This window comes from Bison bison, unplaced genomic scaffold (genome assembly GCF_000754665.1).
Source record: "Bison bison bison isolate TAMUID 2011002044 unplaced genomic scaffold, Bison_UMD1.0 scf7180017864108, whole genome shotgun sequence".
In the NCBI taxonomy this organism is placed as follows: Eukaryota; Metazoa; Chordata; class Mammalia; order Artiodactyla; family Bovidae; genus Bison; species Bison bison.
This window is the reverse complement of record NW_011494680.1, coordinates 8,476,195-8,497,736: the sequence shown is the minus strand read 5'-3', so window position 1 is coordinate 8,497,736 and position 21,542 is coordinate 8,476,195.

The window sequence follows — 21,542 nt, the reverse complement described above, 5'->3', positions numbered from 1 at the left end:
GGAGCGCGCCCGGGGCTCCGCACTGCCCAGGTAGGGCCGCGCGCCGGCTCTGCGTACCTCTCGCGTCTATTCCCGGTCCTCCGGCGGGTGCCCAGCGGGTCCGCGAAGCGCGGTTCAAAGTCGTGGGTGAGGATGGGAGGGGTGGGGAAGAAGGAGGCCCGGGAGATCACGGCCACCAGCTCCCACCCCGAGGCTCCCGAGGGTCAGAGCCCCGCTGCCTCTCACCTGGCGCCCTACCCTGCCTTTGGGGCGCCCGCCTCTCCCGCGGGGCCGAGAGGGCTCTGGGGACGCTCGCTCCGCACCAGGACAGGAGACGTGCGTTCTGCTCCCACACCCTCCCCCACGCCCTCCGCCAGCATCCCTCCCCAGCATCCCGCCTGGTCCGCGGACCCCTCGAGGCCTCCACGAACCCCGCCCCAGCAGCCGGCGACTCCCCGACCGTCACCCAGTTCCCGCTCGGCCGCGCCCGGGGTTTGCACAGGAGAAGCAGGAAATGCGCTGTTCCCGGTCCGTTTCCCTGCTCAGAAACTGGTCCGCGGGGGGTGTTCCTTGTATTCCCCACTCCGCCTCCCGCCCCAGCTCGGGTCCTCGGGTGGGAGTGCTGACATCTTCCCCTTACTCCCCGGCTTGGAGAACCTCAGACTCCGCAGGGAGACGGCATCAGGGGTGAAGGCAAGGCACCAGCTCATCCCCAGGGCGGATTGCGGCCACACGCTAGTCTGCTCACCACCCGCTTCATCTTTGGCCTCTCTGAGCTCTAACTGCAATCTCAGTAGCGGTTCCTGTGCGCCCACTTCTGCCGACTCCCCAGGCCCACCTTCCTCGCACCCAGCAAAGGTCCGGGCTTTCCTGGTGGAGCTGTGTCGTCAGCTGCGCAGACAGGCTTAGCAGCAGCAGCAGACACCTGCACATCGCCCCCACGCCCCCCCCCCGCCCCCGCCCCGCACCCCCCTCCCCGCTCTTCCCACAGCGGGGGAGCAGACAAGGCCCCTGCATCTTAGAAATGCCCAATGTGGTACCATTAGTCTTCCCCTCTGATTGATTCGCGTGCAGCCCAGGTAGAATCTAGGCCCTCTCTACCTCAATCACTTGTTCCTGGCATGGAAAGGTGATGCTGACATCTCTAGGCCAAGCGCTCTGAATTTTTTTGTTTTTTTTCCCTCTAGTAGAGGTCCTGCAATTGGTGGCCTTTCTGCCCTGCAAACTGGCTTGCCAACCTTCCGTAGTCAGCAGGGCTGGATTTTGCCAGGTGGTTGGTTAGGGCAAGGTGTGCATCCTGTGATCATGGGAGTGATCAAAGTGAATAGGCTACAGGACAGGCCACTCCTGACACACTCATTACCCACCCTCCCGTGCAACTTGAACCACAACCACAAGCCTATCAGATTTGGAAATGGAGCCAGAGTCGGCTCCAGTGTTTCTAAATAGCAGAGAACCTGAATCCTTTGGATTCCTCTGCAGTCAGTGTTTGGTTGACCTCGGTTACATGAATTTTCTTCTCTGCCCGTTTCTAGACCCTGCCAACAGCTTTATCAGCACTCTTTAACGGCCTCTTTATTTTTTTTTTTTACTGGAACATAGTTGATTTACAATGCTGTGCTAGTTCCAGGTGTACTGCAAAGTGAATCAGTTATACATATATCCATTTTCTTAAAAGATTCCCTACCCATATAGGTCATTACAGAGCATTGAGTAGAGTTCCCTGTGCTAAACCATAGGTCCTTAGCTATCTATTTCATATATAGTGTATGCTTACGTCAATCCCCGTCTCCCAGTTTATCCCTTCCCTCAACAGCCTGTTTATATCCCTCGAGTATACCCAGTCCATTGGTGTGTAATAAATGCTCAGGGATACTGTAACAATTGTTTTTTTAAAAAAAACTTTTTATTTTGTATTGGAGTACAACCAATTAACAATATTATGATAGTCTCAGGTGGACAGCAAAGGGACTCAGCCAAACATATACATGTATCCATTCTCCCCCAAAATCCCCTGCCATCCAGACTGCCACAGTTGTTCTTGATTAGATCCTGGAGTCATCTTCTTTGGAGGCAAGGCACTAAGAATTACCTCTGTAAACCTCTGTTTTCATCTGAGACACATCTGTGTAGACACAGTCAGACTTAAGGCCTGCAACATCCTCTCTCACCCTCTTCTTCGCCAGAGGCTCAATCTGCAGGCATTAAACACCTGAAATCTCACCTTTTCTGAGGTTTAACTCAAGTCCTCTGGCTTTTCTGAATCCACTCAGCATGTAAATCCAGGCTGAGTGTACTTGGAAAATTTTGCATGTGGATATATGCATACATAAATTTCTGTCTTTTGGGGACTTTTCAAAACCCAAACCTTTCATGTTAATTTCTTTGTAGTCATAGATTACAGTTTACAAAGCAGTTTCTTGTAGGTTAACTCATCTGAGTGTCAGGAGAGCCTTGGAGGGAGGCAGGGCAACAGAGAAGGAGACTGGGACTGAGGCCTGGGGACCTGTTCGAGGTCCCATGACAAGGATTCTCGGACCAGCTATTTGCCCTTGCTGTTAACAGTGGTGGGTCTTGTTTTGAGTTTCTTTCCATGCCCTGTGTGTGCCAGTGAAAGACCTGATGGGATTTGTAGAAACTCAATAAAACCAGAAATTAGGAAGGCATGGGTTAAGGACTTTGGCACAGAAACTTCCAGTGTGGTTCCTAATCAGGTCACGATCACACGATCATTTTGTTTTGTTTTGTTTTTTTTAAATATCATAGCTGCAGAGCTGTAAAGAAAACATTTTCATTTAGAAGATTTATAATTAGGTATTTTATTAGATTATATAATCAAAGCCCAAGATGACATCTCATTTGAGTATGATTTTATACAAACAAATTCTAATTCAGCTGGAAAAATGAAAACAGTTCAAAGTTATATGGGGATAAAGTTCAGATATAAAGAAGTTGAGCTCTCTGAAGCTCTGCTCTTGTACTTCATTCAGACTGAAAGAGACATAGTTAACTATACCGAGTTGTGTGGCATTGTCTCATGTTTAAAGTCTAAGCTGCTGGTCTCCTCTACATCTGTAGCTGACCAAACCTTTAGAGCATAAAAACATACATGTAGCAGCTAAGTAAATTCCCTTCATGTATACTGTTGTTTGGGAGAGAAATGGATGGCAAATATTATCAATTCTATTTTATGATGTGGGAAATTAAGGCACGGAGCAATTGGGTGATTTCCTTGTTTTCAAACCAGTCTAAGAGACGAGAGAATCATCTGTTCATTTAATCAACCAATAATTCCCCCAGTACCTGTAACTCTAAGGCTCAGTACAGCATGGTATATTGGTTACAACCACAGGTTTGGGAGTCAAACTCCTTGGGATTGAACCCTAGTTCTGCAGCTCACCAGCTGTGCATCCTTGGACATATTGCTGAATCTTTCTGTAAAATGAAGAATTAGAGTAATGGTCTCAGAGAATTTTATGTGGATTAAATGAGCTAATTGTTCACTAACTACTTAGACTACGACCTGACACATAGTATGTGTTACACAGGTATTTCATAATAAAATAAAATTTAAATTAGTGAATGTGTGCACATGAAGACATATTGGGAGAATAAATAAGAAAAGGTGACCATGATACTGAATGTATGTACACTGTAACAGCTAAAACAAATGTTTTCAAGGAAAAAATATTGTATCTCTGATAACGAGTAATAACTAACATTATCATGTTTTAATCAAAAGTATTTGTTATGCTGGCAAAAGCTTTTCTAGAGGTCTATTAACTATTGTGCATTTTCTAATTACAGTTGAAATGACAACATTTTTACTTTGGTGGTAAAGAGTCTTTGTTTTATGCACGTCAGCCTTCTAAAACTCTGTAAAGACTGGCCAGGAAAAAAAAAATACACAGAATTGTAAAACATTCAGTACTCCACTAAAAGATCTTTGAAATGCAAAGACACCTTGTAGTGAGCATTTAACCTGGGTTAAATTCCTCTCCTTAAAGGCACAGAGAAAAGTTCAATTTTGAGAACTATGCCTGGGACTCATGTGTTTAAAGGAAAAAAGACCCATGAATGTACATACCCTGCCTAGCTCTTTCAGTGTGAAAATATCCCAAATTCTTGTCTTTATTGTTCAGTAACTTTCTGCCAGGTAATTGCGAGTCACTTCAAACTGCCTCGTTTTCAGCGTTCTGAGATAAGAAAGGAGAAAATATCCAATCTCTTGCCCACTGTTCCAGGTAAAAAAGAGAACAAATGATCACCCAGTTTTGCAGAATAAGAGTGCTCAGTGAGACAGGGCTCGTGTGTCTGCAGATGTATGCGTCTATGGACATTCAGAGAGGGTTCTCTGTACATTAAAAAAAAGTAGCAAATTGAGATAAAATGGAAATAGAGATTGTAAAGAAGACTGTACTGCTTTGGGTAATAATGGAATGCTGCTGTTTTGAAAGCAAAAATGTTTTAAAAGCTACTGCACAACAGGTCCCACCTTTGGTCCAGGACAAACCAGGTTCTGTTTTTGTGAACTAAGGCTCTGGATTTACTGAACAGCCATTATTTTAGTAAATATCTATTATTTCAGTGGTTACTTTGTTGTTGTTTTTTTCTTCTTTCTCCCCAGTGGCTAATTTAAAACTGAAATTTGGAGACAAACAGACAACTGGTTCTTTTTTTACACTTTCTTATTATTAATATGTAACACTTCCTTGGAACTCATCTGACATAATACAGGGAGTCCTAGGGCTGAAGAGAACTGCATAACCCACCCTTGCTTTTCAGGTTCTGTAAAATTACCCCCGGAGAAGGCAATGGCACCCCACTCCAGTACTCTTGCCTGGAAAATCCCATGGATGGAGGAGCCTGGTGGGCTGCAGTCCATGGGGTCACTAAGAGTCGGACACGACTGAGTGACTTCACTTTCATTTTTCACTTTCATGCATTGGAGAAGGAAATGGCAACCCACTCCAGTGTTCTTGCCTGGAGAATCCCAGGGACGGCGGAACCTGGTGGGCTGCCATCTATGGGGTCGCACAGAGTTGGACCCAACTGAAGTGACCTAGCAGCAGCAGCAGCAAAATTACCCCAGTGAGAGATTGGACACAAGGGAATGCCTTACATAGGAAATAACATATATTAAATGCTAATATATGAATGCACTTGTTACTCATACAGCTATGCTGGTACACAGCATTCTTTTTAAATCACTTATTTTAAAATAACCTCAAACTTACAGAGAAGTTGCAAGAATAGTATAAAGAAGACTCTCTAATTTCTTAGCATTTTACCTCTTTTGGCTTCATCTCGATTTATAACAACAAAAATTTCCCTACATTTGCTGTCTCTCTTGTGCTTTTTTTTAAAAAGTAAGTAAATGGATATAACAATATAAATATGTAGTCATATTTATCATAGAGCATACTGACATATACTGATACATTGTAGATACTACCTAAATATATACTACATCTATATAGCATGTTATATGTTAATACCTATGTATGTATGTCTGAATGTGTGTATGGTTAGCCTTTTTTCTGAACCACCTGAGAGCAGGCTGAGACATAATGTCTCACTCAGTCTAAATACTCCAGAGAACATTCTCCCATATAACCAGCCATCAAATAGCCAACAAATTGGTTATTTGGAAATAGCATTCCTACCTAAGCTGCTTGCCCAATTCACATTTTGCAAACAGTCCCTTTCTTTTGGCCCAACATTCTATCAGGATCACACGTTGCCCCTAGGTACCATGTCTCTTTAGACTTCCATCTTTTCTAATAGTTCTTTCTGGTTTTCCAGAGTGCAGGTCTTTCATTCCATAAGGGTCTCACATGCAGTCTGTCTGGTCTGGGCTCCTGCGTTCCTGGCAAGAAAACTAGAGACGGTGGTGTGCCCCTCCCAGAGCAAGACAAGGGAGGCTGCCTGAAGCCTCATCATACTGCTGAGTTAACCTTGACCACCTGACCAGTTGCTGTCTGCCCAGTTTCTCTAGCTTCAAATGATCATTTCCCCCCAGTGCAATGGATAACTATTTTCTGTAGGGGGAACTGTGCCCTATATTATACCAATATCCTCATCAAGCCTTCACCCACCTGCCTTAGCATCTGCTAAGATGGGTGACAAGGGGTGGTTTTGAATTCCCATCATTCCTCTGTATTTATATGTTCCTTCTACTGTAAGAAAGTTTTCCTTTCCTTTATATTAGTATGGGCCATAGATTCCTTCTTCACTCAGTGCTTTATCGTCCTTAATTAATATTATTTGTTTGGATGCTCAGGTTGTCACCGATTTGGCATGTGGGGCACCTGTTAAGCTAGCTCCTGTATCCTTTCTATTTGTCCTAATCATCCTTTGAGTATTTCTTTATATTTTAGCATAACAAAATATTCCAGGCTTTGGACGTCCCTGGCAGTCCAGTGGTTAAGACGCCATACTTCCAGTGCAAGGGGAGTGGGTTTGATCCTTGATCTGGGAACTAAGATCCCACATGCCACATGGGGCATCCAAAAAGTTAAAAAAAAAAAAGAAAGATATTCCAGGTTCATCTTGTATTTTTCTGCCTTAACCTTGATTCAGTCATTTCTGCAAGGAGTTGAGAGCATCTTTTAATGAAATAGGGTGTTTAAAACCAGGATCTGGGTTTCATGAGTACTGGGCTATCATCATTTCTAGATACTCTCAGCCGGATATATATATGTGCATCTTGCATATATCTGTAGCTATTTCTTATCTTCCTCCCCAAATTATTAGAACACTGAGTTACTTGAAGATTCCTCCAATTCCAATCCAACATATCAGGGTTCTTGCTAGCCTGCTGCCTCTCTGTATTTCTAAATGCCTTTTCTGAATGTAAAGAACCTGGCTCCCACTACCCTTAATATACCTGCTATCTGCCTGCTGTAATCCCGGCCACCCCACCTGCCTGCTCTTGACTTTCAGGCCAGCACCTCTGTGTAGGTCTCCTGCAGCACTCCACTGTTTCCATGTTCAAAAGCAAGGCAAAAACATAATAATTACTTGTTTAAATTTATCTTTAAATTGTGCATGTGTGCTCAGTCATGTCTGACTCTCTGCGACCCCATGGACTGTAGCCAGCCAGGTTCCTCTGTCCATGGGATTTCCCAGGCAAGAACACTGGAGTGGATTGCCATTTCCTCCTTCAGGGGGTCTTCCTGACCCAGGGATTGACCCAAGTCTCCTGAGTTTCCTGCATTGGCAGGCAGGTTCTTTACTGCTGAGCCACGAGGGAAGCCATTTTTCAATTATTTTAAGTATAAAATGTGACCATAAACTATAATAACAAAAGTTCCTTCTTTACTGCCTTTCCTTGGTGGCAAATTCCTCAGGATTCAATTAAAAACAAAATTACAAGGAATTATTTTTGTCTGTTTGGAGTGGGGTCACAGTTTTGAGAATGTAAGATTGAATCTCAAAAACCAAAAAAATGTTTCTTTTCAGTCATGGCCAGAACAAAAACTAGAAATTGACTTGACCTAGTAGGCTTTTTTTTATTAAAAATGATAAGAAAGGGCAGTAAGAATTAAACAATATTTTTTCAGAAGCGTTCACAGAATTTGTGGCAGTTTTGAGGAAATACTTCGTAAATACGCTGCCTCTCCCCTCTCGTCAGCCACACCCACACATACATTACTCTCCATGATCTTAAATGAATAAAATAATGCATACCAAGTCAGATTTCATGACTTGTCCCAAGTTCAGAGGTTGGCCAATCTAATTTATACTGCTTCTATGCATGACTGAATTCCCATGAGTCATTTTCATCTTCAGAGAGAGAGTTCTGTGGAACCATGTTAACATGAAGACCAATCCCCTGAGCCTTCGGATGAGGCTCAGCAGCCCCCCTCCCCGCCCCTTCCATGGCTGTTTCTCCTTGCAGAGCTCAGGACAACCCTGAAGGTGAGTGAGTCCAAGTGCAGCTGCAATGGACAGCCATGGACACCTAACAAGCACCTCTCTCCTTGATGCATCTTTCCTCTTTTTCCAAAGCTAAAGGCGGAAAATGTTACTGGGTCCTTTCTACAGAAAGGGTGATGATAAAACATCCCTGGGCTAGAAAGGGCAGGCTCTAGTTAAGCAAAGACTAGAAGCATGAATGCTTGAACAAATATTTAATCATATGGGTATGTATTAACTGGTTTGGGCATTATATGTAGTGAGACTTACCAAACATATCTAATATACCAGTTCAGTTTTAGGGTGGTCGTTCATACTGAAACTTTAATTCTTAACAGCAGGTTAAGTCTTCAGTAGTTCAAGGACCTCTGCTAATTTGATTTTGCCAATACTTATTGTATGCAACAAACGAATTATAATAGTATATTTATGAAGAAAATAAGTAAATACTTTCTAACACCTCCACTTAGCCTTTGAGTTGGGTACATTTTACTAGTGAACATTTCCTATACACGTGCACAACATAGATACCCTGTCCATTACAACAGCCTGTCCAGCCACATACACCTCACATTCAGGGGCTCTCTCCTTTCTGTCTACCCCTCTCTTACTGCTCTCTGCCTCCTTCGCTATATTCCTGCCAACTGGCCTCTGGCTGCTTCTACAACATGCCAAGTTCTTTCCTCCTTGAAGCCTACAATCTCTTCCATCTGTGTGGAACCAAGGTCCCCCAGATTCTACTATGGTTAGCCCCCTCCTCCAAAGACACAAACTCCAGGAGACCATCCTACCTAAAATAGCCAATGTCTGCCACTGCCCCCACAAACTTGTCAGACTCTCTTCTCCCACTTGGTTTATAATTTCCTAAAGTACCTGTTCCTGGCAGTCATCATGTTTTTAAATCTGTTTATTGTCTCTCTTTCCCCATTAAAATGCTAACTCCCTAAGATACTATGGGTGCTGTGCACTGCCGCATCCCTGAACCCAGGGATACATCAACAAGATTTGCTGAATGGTTGAAACACAGCCCAAGACAGCTCATCAGAGGATTTCCCCCTGCCAAAACTGCAGAGGCTTTGACTACTAGTTGGTCTTTTGCACAGTCATGCATTTTTCTTGAAAACACCCTTTTCCCTGAGAGCTTGTATTGCTCCTAGCTAAAGCCTCATCCTGTCACTTTAAGAAGAGGAATGCCCCCTCTGGACACGTATTTCATTAACAGAGTATTATCTCCCAGAGTAACTAAGCACTTTCAAAAGAAGGGTGATGGTTACAAGAGCCTCTAAATAATTTGGACTGATTAGGTATCTTAATCCAGTTGCCAGTTAATTGTGTTTGTTTGTGATCAAGAATATGATTTTCACCTAGTCCCCCTCCACAATCTCGCCGTGTTTGGAGAAGGCCCATCTCGGTATCTGCAGCGGGCTCTTTGAAGGTGTTTGCCGAGGAGGTGGGACCGCAGCGCTCACCTGGAGCCAGGAGCTGGAGGAAGGCATGTCGGCCCAACCACCTACGGGTTGACTAAGCGAGATCCCACCGCCCACCGCAAACAGCCTGGAGATCTGAAGACCCGAGCCCAGCCCCACCCGCTCCCTCCGCGCCCGGGTCACTATTTCTGGAGGGAAAATGACTCCTCCGGGCTTGATAGGCTGATGGGAATGAAGGGTGGTCCGAAACGGACCTTCTGAAAGTAGCCGCGCAGAAGGATCAGGTTTCCCCTTTATTCCAAATCTGTCACCCACTGACACTTTTAAAATACAAAAGAAAAGAAAAACACCTAGAAAAGTAAAATAACGAAGTCAAGCAAAGTATTGATACAAGCTCACACTTTTTACTAGGAGGATCCTCAGACATCAACCTGCTCTCAATTGCTCCCAAAGCTCCGAGCTGCTTTCCGCATCCCGCCCCAGACCTCAGCCCCCCAGTTCGAGGGCTGTTTCCACCGCAACCGGATCCCGGAATCCCACCCCAGACCCGGGTGGGTCAGACCTCAGCCCCCTGCCCTCGACGGAAGACTGGCCTTAAACCTGCAGTCCTCTCCTCACTTTGCAGTTTTAGGTCCCTACTTCCTTATTTAATTTTTTAAAAGGATATACTAATGGATATTACGAGTGATATTAGATGAGAACTTCTGTCACAGATAAGCATCAACTCAACAATAAGCGGTTTATTGACATTATTCACTGTTAAACACCGGGGTTGTTTACCTTGACAGCTGGGTCTGGGCAGTGGCTTTGAGTGGGGTAGGGGTGGGAACTCCCTGAACGCATTCAGCTTCGCTGCTGGGGGTCTCGTGTTGGGGCGGGAGGGGGCGCCTGGCCAGTGAGGTGGGGGCGAAGAGGAGAGAGCCGGCAGACGGATCGCTCAGGTTCACTAACCCTTCAGTGATCTGCTTCTGTCATCGAAGTGAATTCTTTCATCTGCTGCCAAATAGTTAAAGCTACATTGTTAGCTGTAACTATTCCTAGGCAGCATGTATCTAATATATGGGATATAATATTGGTGATTCAATATAATTTCTCTATTTTATATAAAATATAGAAATATATATAAAATATAGAAACTATATTGCACACAATTTATTATATACAATTATTGTATGTCTTGCATACAATTATGTATGTATAATAACAGAAATGTGTATGAATGTATAAAATGTGTGTATATGTATATATATATGTGTGTATATATATATATATATATATATATACACATTTGTGTTTGTTTTAGCGGTGGGGAAACTGAAGTTTCACATAATCAGTCTAGGGGATCTGGAACCGGAAGCCAAAGCTAGAGAATGCAGTCCATCACCTGAAGTGTTTGTGGCTGTGACAACACAGAAGCCACAGTGTGCTCTTCCTCTAGGTAGCCCAGGCTAACTCCCTGACTTGTGGGGACCCTTTGTCTTTTAATGGGATCAGGCTTTTTGGCCAAGTTCTGCTCATCCCATCCCCCAACTCATTCTGCCTTCTAACTTGATGAGTTCCCTTGAAATTCTGGATGCCACAAATCCCTTCCTTTTCCATCTTCCTTTTGTCCCCATCACCATCAACAAAAGGCTGTGACTGCAAGTTTCCATCTGTGGAACTTATTTACATATAATAAAATATTGACTTGTTTGGTACCATTTGTATATTATCACCATACTAAGGCCTTTGTTCAGAGAGAGGGTTTTAAATCGTTAATTGATGTGAATTTGTGTTATCCAGGCAGACACTGTTTCTAAGATTCTTTCCATTCTAAATTACAATTAACTGGACTCTCAAAAGTGCTCAAGTTGTCTAGTCATATTCCCTCAGTTTTAAATTTTTTCATAAATAGCTTTCTTGAATTCAAATGATCTTCAAATTCTCTTACTTTACTATTTCATATATCTGTAGGTTTTCTCTAAACCAGGCATCTGCAAATATCTTCAAGTCTTTTAGAGCAAGAACTTTCTGTAAGGAGAATACCTAAAATTGTGACAATATAAAAACTGCCACAACCTGGAGTAATACACCAAAAAGAAAAGTCGTTTCTTTTGTAGATTTATTTTCAGATATAATGGATTTGCATAATAAATTTGCAGTGGTATGTTGGTTCCTTTAAAAAAATAGTTGATATTGTTTCTTAAAGGATATGAATATGGAAAAGTGATTCACTGGCTTACAAAATATAATAATTAATGTTTATACATTACTTCAAAAGTATTTTATATACATACTTCAATTTAATCTTTAAAATAACCCTACTAGTTAAACGTTCTTACTTCTTTCTTTTTTAAATTAATTTTTATTGGAGTATAGTTGATTTACAACATTCTGTTAATCTCAGGTGTACAGCAAAGTGAATCAGTTATATATATACATGTATTCACTCTTTTTTCGATTCCTTTCCTATAAGGTCATTACAGAGCATTGAGTAGAGTTCCCTGTTCTATACAGTAGGTCCTTATTAGTTATCTATATTATATATAATAGTGTGTATATGTCAATCCCAATCTCCCAATTTATCCCTCCCTTCCTTTCCCCCTCAGTAACTGTAAGTTTCTTTACTATTGTGTGTTTCTGTTTTGTAAATAGGTTCATTTGTACCATTTTTTTTTAGATTCCACATAGAAGTGATATCATATAATATTTATCTTTCTCTGACTTCTTCATTCAGTATAACAATCTCTGTGTCCAACCATGTTGTTGCAAATGGCAATATGTCATTCTTTTTTATGACTGAGTAATACTCCATTGTATATATGTACCATTACCTTCTTTATCCATTCCTCCATTGATGGACATTTACGTTGTGTCCGTGTCCTGGCTATTATAAACTTCTTTTTATTTTATTTTTTTAATTTTTACTAAAAGACGATGACATTCAGAGTGATGAATTGACTCACCCAGAGTCACACATCTAGGAAGGACTGGATCACTTGATTCCACAATTTATGCTTTTTCTACAATTCCGCTATGCTAACATGGCTTCACACAGGCAAAAACACCATTCTACCATCTTCCTATTAGCCACTGATGATTCCTCCACTGCCTAAAGGCTTCCAGTCCCCTTAAATTAATATAGCATTTCAGCCTGTCTTGAAGACTGAGGGCAACATGCTTTTCATTCAGTATTTTTGCAGTAACACTTTATATGTCCATAAACTAAGCTTTGATAACAAATATGGTAACACAGAATTCTAAATTTAGCTTATCATCATGAACTTCTGGGGGAACATGCTCCAAAGTTTCCCAGACTTCGGCCAGCAGAGATTCTGTTCCACCTGGAAAGGGTCCTACAGATTGGTATTACAAGCATCCTAGTGGGGCCATTTCCAGGGCTGGAAAACACTGCTTTAACATATTAGAAGTAGTAAATTGTTAATGATGTGCACTAAAATTGTTGCAACATAGAGGAAAGTTATAATGTATGCCAGTTTAAATTTAGGGTACCCAAGTACTATTTTTTTCTAAAACACAAACTAAAAAAGCTTCTTTAGGGTCCTCGCTCCCTGATTATTCATAAAATAATAACATTTCAGAGGAAAGAAACCTCTTAACTTCATTTTATCACTTTTCCCATAAAAAAGACATAACCTAGAACATCTTTAAGACCTTTGACCAATAGGAAAAAAACCTCTCAAAGCTTTCTGGAGGTACAACCCCTTCTGGGATTCTTGGAGTGGCTTCCTCCCAGAAAGAATTGTTTGTGCCTTATTCATGCCTATTAATTATAGCTATTTTTCATTATTTTGCTTACAGAGTTCAGGCTATGAGACATTGCAGTTGGTTATTTTTGTTACAATTGACCACTTGTCCTATTTCTCTGTATACCACTTTCTATCACTTTTGGACACAAGGTAAGGTACTTAATAAATGTTTATTGATTATAAGTCTGATTTGATAAGAAAGATGGGAAAGAACTTGGTATCTTCTTGGCCTCCTGAAATCCTGTTTCTTGTGTATTCTTTTCAGTTCATTTCAGTTTCTAGAGTCTTACAATCTCATATACTGCTGGGCACATAAAAAAATCAGTCGGCCTGTTTCAAATACGTGTCTACCACTGAGTTAGCCCTTGGGTTTTAAGTCATTTTAAGAAGGTTCAAAAAGGCAATCCAAGTTCCTTATAAGCATTCATTAAATAAATATAATTTTTAAACATTTTTTTGCTGCAGTAACGAAGACATTGAAAGACTTTAGACATCTGATTAGCAATATATCCTAGAAAAAGGATATATGCAGTTTGTACAAATTTTTAAAAATATATTTTATTGAAGTATAGTTGGTATACAATGTTATGTTAATTTATACTCTACAGCAAAGTGATTCAGTTTCACATAATGTTCTTTTTCGTATTCTTTGTCATTACATTTTACCACAGGATATTGAATATAGTTCCCTGTGCTATACAGCAGGACCTTGTTGTTTATCCTTTCTATACATAATAGTTTGCATCTGATAACCCCAAACTCCCAATCCATTTCTCCCCCACCACCTTCCCCCTTTTGTGTACAATTTTTATCTTTAGTAACTCTTCTGTGAGTTTGACATTTCTTCCCAAATGAAAGTTGGCTTTTTAATTAGACATTAAACCTTGAAAATACATTACACTGAGAGAAGAAACCAGTCACAAGAGATCACATACTAGGTGATTCCATTTATATGACATACCTGGAATAGGCAAATCCAGATAGAAAAGAGATTATCAGTTGCTTAGGGCTGCTGGGGGTGGAGGGCTGAAGGGAGCTGGAGGCAGGGAGTGATAACTAAAAGGCTCAGGGTTTCTTTGGGGGCTGATGAAAATACTATGAACTTGATTGTGGTGATCACTGCACAACTGAATTTACTAAAAACCACTGGATTGTACACTTCAAATGGGCAAATTTTAGAATATTATATCTTTGTGAAACTCTTATTTGAAAAATTATAAATTAGAGACTATCTGGAGAAGACTCCGATATTAAATGTTTTTTTTTGAAATTGAACACTGGTTGGACAATGCACCATGTTAGATGGCACCAATTGGTACAGAATTCCCCCCTCTCCCCTCCCCTACCAGGCACATTTTCATTTGGCACTAAGTAGATTACCCTCTCTTCCAGGGTAGTTAATAGAAAAAGGCTCCAGCACATGAACTAATTGATTTGTGATTAGTCATAGGATGATATTATCATCTGACAAGTTTGCTTTTAAACTTTATCTACTATTTTATGTCTTACTTTAGACTTGAATTCGTAGTTACTTTGGAGCTTTCTTAAAGCATTCTGCACATCTCATTCAGAATCCTAAATGTCTACCCTCCTCCCAGCCTCCTGCGGAATGGATAAACTGAATTTTCGCCTTCTCTCTCTCAGTCTTACTAAGATGAGTGACAGTTAAGTTTTGTGGTAGGAATACTGATGAATATTTAAAGAGAAAAAAGATAAGTTTACCTTCAGTTAATCAATCTGTCAATGTCAGACTACTCTATATACAAAATAATCAACAAGGACCTTCTGTATAGCACAGGGAACTCTACTCAATACTCTGTGAAAACCTACATGGGAAAAGAATCTGAAAAAGAATGGATATATGTATATGTATAACTGAGTCACCTAACACAATTGTAAATCAACTATCCTCCAACATAAAATTAAGATTTAAAAATAGTAATTGTAGGAATGGGAAGATGATTTTAACATACAACCTTCTTTCACTTCCCTAATACATGCTGCTTAGTGATTTTTTTCCAATCTCACTTGTTCATTTTGGGACTTAAAGAAATACTTCAGAAAAATTGTGCTTAATGTTTAGTAAGGTCAGGGGTTAAATGAGCTTGAAAAACATTTGTGTAGGAAGAAATTTTCATCACTAGTCAATATTTCAACTTTTTACATAAGAAGCAAAATAATTTTACAAATGGATTTAAAAGATTCATGACCATATTCTGGCTGAAAGCGTTTCTTTAAATGCCTGAGGACTCAAAATGAAAAAGAGAATAATTATTTCTCTACAAATCAAGCTCTTTCTAACTAGTGTTTTCAGATTTAAGCCCGAGTGTCCTTGGCAACGTGCCCTAATATGGCAATTTCTAGAAGGTTCCTCTTGGGTGCAAGAACACTGAGGTTTCTTTGTGAGGTGGGACGTCCCAGGTGTGGGGAAGGTCGGCATCCTTCTTCCACACCAAGAGTCTTTACCAGCTGCTTTCTAAACATCTTATTTGTCCTCAGAGAAATATTTTTCTAAGATTGATTGTGGTAAGGTGTCTGGTTTTGTTAGAAGAGAAAGCAAGAGTTCTTCTATTGGTAAACAAACCAAGAACTTATTATTCAGTTTTTAAATCTGTGGGTTTTTTTCCTATCCAAACAAGTAGTATTTTGTAATCACAATGAAAACTTTAACTCACTTTTGATTCTTTTATTTATGGCACACTTTGGGAAACTTAGTCACTTCTATTTTTGGCCAGGAAGAAAAGAGGGCTTGCAGCCTTAAAAAGAATCAAGATTTCTCAATAACCAAGTGGGTGTTTTACCTTTACTCACTTCAAACTAGTTTTCCCTCTTCTGATAAAAATGCAATTCTTTATTTTCTATACAACTAGTTAATTCCTAACATAAACAGAAAAGCATTATGAATAAAATTTAAGATCATGTAAAGGCATATTCTTTCTGTGGTTCTTAAACAGAACAAACAAACCAACAAAAAAAATCAACAGTGAAAAATCTAAATTTGAAAATTGAGTTAGAAATGTGCTATCATATGCTTATACAGACACACAGTCATTTCATTTCTGATTTCAGAAACTTAATTGGTGGAGGAAGGTTTAATAATTACTGCTCTCTATACTGTTCTGATTATTCAGATTTTTAAAAGTTTATACTTAATTTCAGAAGATGTAGCCTCTGAATAGAGTCAGGTAACATTTAACTTAATGGGATGATTGTCAGTAGAACAGAATTTGTTCTATAATACGAACGGCACTAAATAATTCTGTATTCTAGTTTACAGTCCCAATTTGAATTTTGACTCATCAGAGGGAGGGACATTTTCTAGAAGGGCCAAGTCATTGAAAGTTACCTGGAATCGGCTCTGAATTTGGGGACAGTCATTCATCCCACTGATCAATTGTGAATATTCGTTGGTAGAAGGACCTTCAAATAGCTAACAAAATACCATCTTTCACCAAATTCATTAATCCCATTTAAAGTAAACACATTTCGCTTAGTCAAAAAAAAAATCTTTGAATTTTAGAATGTCATCATTTTGACCTACTTTTTACACTCTGATTACTTTAAGTTAGATCAAACACAGTTTCTTTGCCTCAACTCAATGGATGGGCTACAGTGGCTCCCAGGCTGATTTGTAGAGCTCATTATGGACTCACAAAGGGTTCAAGGTTACCTTCCAATTTGTTTCAGCCAGAATCAATAAATCTCTCACCTGGTTTCTTTGCTGTACGTATTGTACTGGTTAATCATGTATACACACAGCACAGCACATTAGACCTGGAGAAAGAGTTTTCTGATGGGAGCCAATTTTTAACTACCGTGCTGTTGAAATTGGAAAACAAAGAGAAACTGCTCCTGTTTATTATTAAGGTGTGATGTGAACCAGGAGCCATAAATAATCTTACTGGCCAATTTCCAGGGCAGAAGAAGGAAGGAAAGAAGGAGGAGCGGGGGAGAGAGAGAGAGAACCATCTTGGAAAAATGTTTTGTTGAAGAACTTGAACTTGTAGAAAATTCTACATAGGGAGCCGCTAGCGTGCAACTAGAAAAGGGGAAATAGTCAACTCCAACAACACAGAAGTAAGCTTTCTTACTTGTTGTTGTTCAGTAGCTCAGTCATGTCCAGCTCTTTGAGACCCCATGGACTGCAGCATGCCAGGCTTCCCTGTCCTTAACCATCTCCCAGAGTTTCTCACATACACACACAATATTTAAGAGACAGCATGAAATGCTTTATAAAAACTAAATATTAAGCTGTTTGAATGTAAAAAAGCTGTGATAGAGGAACTTCCCTGGCAGTTCAGTGGTTAAGACTTTGCCTTGCGATTCAGGGGGTACAGATTCAATCCCTGGTCAGGGAGCTGAGACTCCACATGCCTCATGGCCAAAAAACCTAAACATAAAACAGAAGCAGTATTGTAAGAAATAGACTTTAAAAATGGTCCACGTCAAAAAACATTTAAAAAAAGGGGCGGGGGGGAGAAAGCTTTAAAAAAAATAATTGAGAAAATTTTAAAATATTGTCTCTGCAGAGGATCCCTCCCTTTTTCTCATGGCATTTCCATCCTCTTTGCTCTGGAGTTCCCTACGTATGTTTAGAACTAAGATTCAGGGTCCCTAATAGTGGATGGACAGAGCATGGACTTCCCTGGCGCCCAGGCAGTTTAGTTCTGTCCCAGCTGATCCAGGACATTGCTCTGACATCAGAGCACAGTCTGCCTGGTCTCTGTCTTACCCCAATGTATCTAGCAGTGTGGTTTGGGGTTAACCATCAAGTGTCTTCTTCCACACAGTGAGAGGGTTGCCCCAGGTGACTCTAGGGTGCCCCTCAGTTTTCATATTCTAGGATTCTGCACTTCTCCAAATGGCAAGAAGATTTCAAAAGTCCCAGATCTCTGATGCATTAGGGGAGTAGAATATTACTAAATCTACATATTCTAGTCTGCATAAAAATCACCTGGGGGTATGGAAGGTTGGAAGTAACTCATGAATCTGCATTTTTACCAAGCAGCTGAGGAAATTCTCACCCACATGGCTCTTAAGACACTTGGGAAGGCTTGCCCTCGGGATTCTTTAAGCTTCTAAGGCTGTGAAAATCAGAACTTTTTAAATGAATTTACCTAGGGGTATCTTTAACGTTCTGAATGGAAATAGCAGCTTGTGCATTTAGGAAATTAACATATATAAAAGACAATCCCAGGAAGAGGGGCTTTAGTCTTAGCTGGGGGACAATTAATAGATTTAAGCTTCACATTCCCATTGCTGGTTGTGAAGAATGAGTCTGGGAGATAAAGAATGATAAGAACAATGTCCCTATTTTCAATTTTAGTGTGAATTATTTCCTGTAACAAAATAAAGTTCAAACTATGAATCACTGAAAAACCTCACATTCCTTAAATCTCAACTGTTTGTTTTATATGCCTTAATACCATTAAGAGATGTTCAAAATTGCTCTTTCTAGTCTTACTTGTTCTAAGCTAGTTTAATCCATGTTTAGTAATGCAGAATCCAGTATTGACCCATCCACTCTCTCTTTTTTAAACAGCAACTCTTTTTGAGGTACGTTTCAGTATCCTGCAATTCACCCTTTAAAAGTGTTTGATTCAATGGCTCTATATTCGCTGATATCTGCAACCTTAACTACAATTTTAAAAGGTTCATCACCCTGGAAAGAAACTTTTTGCAGTCACTCCTCCTCCTCACCGCCTACCACCTCAAGGTCCCCGAAATTGATAATGGACTTTCTGTCTCTATAGTTTTGCCTATTTTGGACATTTCATAGACATGGAATAACAGACTGTGTGGTCTTTTGTGACTGGCTTCACTTCCGTGGCCGGATGCTTTCCAGGCTCATCCCTGTGGATGTCAGGCAGGTGTCAGGATCCCATGCCTCTGTCTGGATGAATAATATTCTATTGACTGGACATACCACGTTTCATCTATCCATTGATAGATATTTGGGTTGTTTCTACTTTGGAGCTGTTACGAATAATGCTGCTCTCAACATTTGTATACTAGTTTTTGTGCAGATTCGTGTTTTCAGTTCTCTTGGGGCAGAACTGCTAGACCACACAGAAACGTTTTGTTTAACCATCTGAAGAATTACTGGACTGTTTTACAAAGTGCCTGCACCATCTTAAAAATCCTACCAGCAATGTGTGAGGTTTCTAGTTTCTCCACATCTTTACCAGTTTTTTATTATCAGTCTTTTTTATTATGGCCATCCTAATGGGTATGAACCAGTCTCTCCATGTGGTTTCACTTGAATTTCCCTGATGACTAATGATGTTGAGTATCTTTTCATGTGCTTATTGGTGATTCATGTATCTTCCTTGGAGAAAGAGTCCTAATCAGACTCTTAAGCTCATTTTGAAATTGGCAGCCTTTTTATTGTTGAGTTGTAAGAATTCTTTTTATATTCAGATACCAGTTCCTTCCCTGGAGAAGGGAAAGGCTATCCACTCTAGTATTCTGGCCTAGAGAATTCCATGGACTCGCAAAGAGTCGGACACGACTGAACAACTTTCACTTCACTTCTCCAAAAGGATTTGGAGAAGGAAATGTTAACCCACACCAGTATTCTTGTCTGGGAAACCTCATGGACAGAGAAGCCTGGCTACAGTCCATGAGATCACAAGAGTCAGACACGACTTAGCAACTAAACCACCACCACACCACCACCACCATCAGTTCCTTATCAGATGTATGATTTGCAAATATTTCTCCCAGGTTGTCATTTCACTGTTGATAGCGTCCTTAGAAGCACAAAATTTGTTGATTTTGATGAAGTCCATTTTTGTATATCTCTTTATCAGTTTCTTGTGTTTTTTTGTGTTGTATCTAAGAAACTATTTCCTAATCCAAGATCATGAACATTTATGCCTATATTTTATGAATTTTATAACTTTAGCCCTTACATTTATGTCTGACCCATTTCTTAGAATTTTATCTATTTTTTAATTGATGAAAAACACATAGCATAATATTACCATTTTAAAACTATTTTTTTAAGTGTGTAGTTCAATATCCAGAACTCTTTTCATCTTTCAAAGCCGAAATTCTATAGCAATCAAACAACAGCCAAATCCCCTCAAGTCTCTGACCACCCTCATTCTACATTCTGTTCTATGAATTTGACTACCTCCTAAAAATAGTTGTCTTTTGTGACTGGCTTATATCACTTTGCATAATGTTCTCAAAGTCTATGTGTGTTGTAGCATCTGTTAGAATTTCCTCCCTTTTTTAGGTTGAATAATATTTTATTGTGAGTATAGACCACATTTTTTTAAGTGTTCAATCCATTTTGAGTTCATTATTGTTGTTTATGGTGTGAAGTATTCCAATTTCATTTATTCTTTTGTATGTGGAAATCCTGTTGTCCTGGCACTATTTGTGGCCCATTTATTCTTAGCACAGATGAGTAATTGAATTTAAATGACTGTTATTTCAAACACTTAAATGTCGGGGGTGGGGGGGAAGGGCAAAGACTGGTTTAAAAGAAATAGGATAATACTATAATCAGGATACTTTGTGTTGTGGATAAGGATCTGTATTTCAAGACAAGTATTTTTTAATGTAAAATTATTGTGTCATTGCTCCTTCCTTATATTTCAGAATCCTACCTTTTTGTTTTACTATTTAAAAGTAGACCATCAGATCATGTGATGCTTTAAAGGAATTCTGAAACTGAATCATTCAAACCAAACTTTAAAATATTCAGTGATTATTATTATCATCAATGTTTAAATATATTGGGTATCATCAAGTTCGCATATGGACATAGACATTGGGGAAAAAAGGAGTCAAAATCACCTCTACCTTTTAACAGAAATGTCATTCACCAAGTCAATGTATACTTGACTACCAATAGGTGGCGCTAGACATTTAGTCAGTATTTCACTCATTTGTCCATCGTCTATAATATAAATAACTATAAAGTCTTCCACTGGAAAAGAAACCATCCCTATCAGGACTATAAAGCCACTGGGAGAAAATGGACTCTCTTCCTCATAGTCACATTCAAGCTGACAGTAAGTGAACGCCACTTTCATTCAAAATGATTCCACAGGGACATGTTTACAGGTTTTAGCTGCCCCAACATCCAGTGGTAAAGAATCCTCCTGCCAGTGCAGGAGATGCAAGAGACGCAGGTTCAATTTCTGGGTAGAGAAGATCCCCTGAAGGAGGAAATGGCAACAGCCCCCCCCAGTACTCTTACCTGGGAAATTTCATGGACAGAGGGACCTGGCCGCCTACAGTTCATGGGGTCACAAAGAGTTGGACATGATGGAGTAACTAAGCACACACACCTTGAGGAGAGAGAGGAAGGACTCAAGGACTTCTTTTGGCCTAAAAGATCAGAAAGAATGACTTTTTAAATTTACTTGTTAAATGTTTATGCATTTGACAGGACTTAGCCCAAGGTCTGCAAATTTTGTGAGAGAGACTGTATTGCTCCAGCCACCTCCAG